At 38.9% G+C, this 4,748-nt stretch overlaps 1 non-coding gene across 1 annotated transcript; it reads left to right on the top strand.

Annotated features, from left to right (window-relative positions):
• The first annotated feature begins 4,641 nt into the window (after nucleotides 1-4,641).
• On the top strand, nucleotides 4,642-4,748 carry LOC125369968. The gene has a single exon (XR_007215688.1). It is a non-coding gene; the product is annotated as a small nucleolar RNA R71 (small nucleolar RNA).

Here is a 4,748-nt window from a genome sequence, read left to right as displayed (position 1 = left end):
CAAATTAATTGAATCAAATTTTATTACTAAACAGTAAGAAGATTACAAAAATGGCAGATAAAAATCTAATATTTAAACACAAACCATCAACAAAGATAAACCCCAATGGGTTCGGCAGTCCTAGCTACTCATAATGAAAGAAATAAATACAAAAGAAAATAAATAACAGAAAAGAAAATGAAACATATAACCGCTCTTCTATCGAATCAAAGTGGGAATGTCGCAAGTGCCAATTCTGAACCCAGCCTCAAGTATGGATCTCGGATGTCTCAGTCAATCGTCTAAATCAATCCTTTGAACTGAAGTTGGTCTCCCAAAATGTCAAGAATAGAGGTGCAGAAGTGAGGGGTCGCGCGCGTAGAGAATTCAGAAATCAGAAGCAGAACCCTGTCTCATTTTGCATGCGCCTATTTATAGACAGAGCTACCTTCGCCGTGCCATGGCCCGTACCATGGGCCGTACAACGGTCCGTGCATATATGCACGGCCCGTGCCATGGAATGCAAAATTTCTGAAATTGTCCAGAGGAGGTCGTGCAAAAGCCTCAAAACTGCGCACCAATAAAGAATCGACTTCGATAAGCATCTAATACACGTAAATCATCCAAATAGCTTAGTTTCTGCCCGTAAATCAATCAATCTCTATCGAGGAGTCCGAAAACCTGAAAAATTCATAAACATACCACAGTGCGATCAAACAGGAATAAATATGACTCAAATACACGAACAAACGACTGATAAACAGTCAATAAACATGCATAGAATCATCTACATCAAACTACCCCACACTTGAGAGTTTGTTTGTCCTCAAGCATTCAACAAGTCTCTCCTCAAACAGAAACCAAATGACTCAATCAAATACATTGCAGAAGGTTAACTCGAAACAAGTCTCGAAACTCCGTGACAAATTTCCTCAAAACCTCCAAATCACTAAATCCTTGAGACAAAGAACAAAGTTAATAAAGCTGCTAAAATTAAAATGATAAACTATCTAAACTGAGAATTTGAGAACCATGCCTTACAAGATGTCACTCGAAACACACAAGTGTATATAGGTGAGAAGAATATTGCCAAGCTCTCAATGCAAAAGTACAGAAAAAAAGTGCTTACCATAGGCTTGCTTATAGATCCAATCTCCACTACTGTGAAATAGTCAATAAACATGATCAAAGGGTCTTAAGCCAGGTTGTAATAGGGTTAATGGTAGGGTACGAAGAATTATGGAAAGTGAGTTAAAAGTTGCTGGAGAATTATGCAAGTAATGCAAGAATATGGCCAAGGATCAAACACTGTACCAAAATTAAACACTAAGTTGTTCTAATAATAAGATGATGCTCGAACTAAACCCAATGATTAACTTTTTTTTTCTCTCCTGCAACAACAAAACACAGGATGAAGTAATACAATTCTCAATGAAAGTAGTAAAATGATATGTATCATTTGGATTGAAGGGAGGCATCTATGAAAAATCAAGTAACTTAGTGAATATATGCAAATTGATCCAAAATAAAATGCAGCATAAACGTACATTATTTCCAGCAATAATGGTAGAAAGAATAGTGGAATGAATAGAAGTGGTAAAATGAGTGTCAGATTTAATTTATAATGAAAGAAAAAGGCTAAGGCTCAAAATGGGTTCACTAAGGAAAAAAAAACCGGGTTAGGCTTTTGGCCAAATTGTGTAATACCTAAGTGCCCAAATCATCTCATGACTATCAACAATTCATGTAATCTAAAAAGTCATCACAAAGCAAGTTCTAGAAACAAAAATTTCGCACAATGCTCACTAATCAAAAAAAAGAATGGAGCATAAAGCCTCACCATTGAATGGGATAAAATTTCATGAATTCTCAAACCAGAGTTTAAACAATTAAACAGTCTAATAAGCATCAAAATTAACAGTGTTCTATATCCAAGATAAGTGAACTGAAAGGATTAAGGAAAAACACCAGTTTTACCTAGCTTGATTGAAACTAAGAGATTCGTTCATTGCCTTCTTCCCATAAAGATTCGATACAAGCAATAAGGGTCCATTCAAAAGAAAGAAAATCATTAACTACTCGATTAAAACAAAACTTAAGATAAGGACAGTAATAATGAATGGACTCAATCAATAAGGGAAATTAAAATAAGATAAAAACAGCAAAGACAAAATTAGTACCTACACAAATCTACAGTACCTACCCCACACTTGTGAAAAACACTGTCCTCAGTGTGAACAAGGTAGGCACTCCAAAATAAAAGGAATAAAATACGTAAAATGAAGCTAATTATGGGAGTCCATAAAAGAAATTGGAAAACTAAAAGAAAAACAAGACGACAAAAAGAGATAAAAACTAGAAAGTTTACTAGATACTGCCCTTGATGTGTACTTTAATACTTCAAAATATGTTAGTCCTCAAAATTACCTACGAGCATCAAGTAGGCTAACTCCTGCAAAACTCAAGAATAAACACATCCTAAGCAACATCTAGTAAAAAGTTCAATAAGATAGCATCTCCTCAAAATCAAACTCAATAAAAACATACTGAAATATCTAACTACAAATAACTACATAAAATAAAATAAAAATGTCCAAAAATTCAAAAAGCAAAAAATAGATTCGGGAATGCCTCCCGAAGGCGCTTCTTTTTGTTCGAGTCCTCTAGCTGGACTCTGCATCAATATTCCTGCATCGCGAGCAAATTAAGAAGGTAGGCTCAATGTAAGTTGGGGCTCGAGGCATATAAGCGCAATGAGAAGGTTCGATGTGTGCGGTAAATGACCAAGGAGGCACTCTCTGGACCGATTTGGGATGTCCATTCATCCACTCCGAATTCTGGCTAAATGACTTGTAAAAAACAAACTTGCAACTACTCTTCTCGGGTCTATCATAGCACAAAGTCTCATATTGATACAAGTTTTTTTTTTCAGATGAATAACATATACTAATAGGGGAAGAAACATGTATAGCATCATCCATTTGTATATCTTGTGGTTGTGTATTACATGCAAGATCAATTCCATCAGTACTACAAATGGCATGAACATGGTCGATGGAAGAACTATCAAATGAGGGTAAACTAAAAGTGACACAGTCATCCCCTACATGAAGTTCTAACTTCCCCTCAAATACGTCTATTTTAGCTCTAGCTGTGGCAAGGAAAGGTCTCCCCAAAATTAATGGTGCACCATGCTCATTGTCCATATCCAAAACCACAAAGTCCACAGGAAATATGAACTTATCTACCTTAACTAGCACATTTTCCACAATTCCCCTAGGAAGCTTAACAGAACGGTCAGCTAATTGAATGCACATCCTAGTGGATTTTGCCTCACCCAAACCTAGCTTATTGAACAAACTAGTGGGCATGACATTTATGCTAGCCCCTAAATCAGCTAATGCATCATCAACACATAAATTACCTAAAGTGCAGGGAATAGTGAAACTCCCTGGATCGTGACGTTTCTCTGGCAACTTGCTCTGAAACACCACTGAGCACTCCTCGTTAAGCTGAACATAGGCGACCTCCTCCAACTTCCTTTTTCTACTAAGTATGTCCTTTAAGAACTTAGCATACTTCGGCATCTTCTCCAATGCATCAATAAAAGGCAAGTTAATATGCAGTTGTTTAAAAATATCTAAGAACTTACTGAACTGCTCTTTTGCCTCTGCTTGTTTAGCTCTAGCAGGATAGGGAATCTTAGGTTGATATTCCCTGACTGGAATTAATTTCACCTTTTGTCCCTCAGGTTCCCTATCCTTACTGCTCACCTCAACCTGCACATCAATAGTGGCGTCATCAAAAACAGGCTTAGAAGGAGCTGAAACTAACTTACCTGAACGCAAAGTGATGGCGTTCACGTGCTCCCTCGAGTTAGACTCAGTGGTGCTCAGGAGCGCTCCTTGCTGCCTCGCAGACAACATCTTAGAGATTTGGCCAATCTAGGTCTCCAAGTTCTGAATTGAGGCCTTCTGGTTCCTAAGTGCACTATCAGTTTACTGGAACCTCATCTCTGTAGACGTCACAAACTTCATCATAAGCTCCTCTAAATTTGACTTCTTTTCTGGTGGAGGAGGTGCTTGTGCAGGCCCAGCAGACTGTTGCTACGGCTGTTGATGAAGTCTCTGAAAACCAGGTGGACCTTGAGCGTTATTGTTCCTCCAACTAAAGTTGGGATGATTGCGCCACCCAGGGTTGTATGTATTGCTGTAAGGATCGTTCTGCTGCCTTGGGGCATTCCCCATATAGTCAACCTGCTCAACATCAGAAGACATAGCAGAATTAGATAGAAAAGTAGTAGAGGATGAAGCAAACATACCTCCCGCAGTACAATTTGCACTGTAATGCGGGCCACCATAAAACTCACAGCCAACGTTCGCTGCATGAACCGGCATCTAGATTTGGTTAATCTTCTTGGCTAGAAGCTTTACCTGAGCTGCCAAGGCTGTTCTAGAGTCCACTTGGTTGACCACTCCCTGTCTTCCTGGTCGGCTCCTAGAGGATTGCCACTGATAGTTGTTCATGGCCATTTCCTCTATCAAGTTCTGAGCCTGCTCGGGCATCTTACTGTTTAGTGCCCCACCTGCTGCAGCATCCACCATCTGCCTCATTGCAAGGTTCAACCCACTGTAGAAGGTCTGAACCTGCATCGACACTGGCAATCCGTGATGTGGGCAGCATCTCAAAAGATCTTTAAACCTCTCCCATGCATCGTACATGCTTTCATCATCAAACTGCACAAAAGAAGATATGTCATTTCTAAGTTT

Source organism: Ricinus communis, chromosome 4, assembly GCF_019578655.1.
Source record: "Ricinus communis isolate WT05 ecotype wild-type chromosome 4, ASM1957865v1, whole genome shotgun sequence".
NCBI classification, from domain to species: Eukaryota; Viridiplantae; Streptophyta; class Magnoliopsida; order Malpighiales; family Euphorbiaceae; genus Ricinus; species Ricinus communis.
This window is presented reverse-complemented; position numbering and strand designations above follow the sequence as displayed.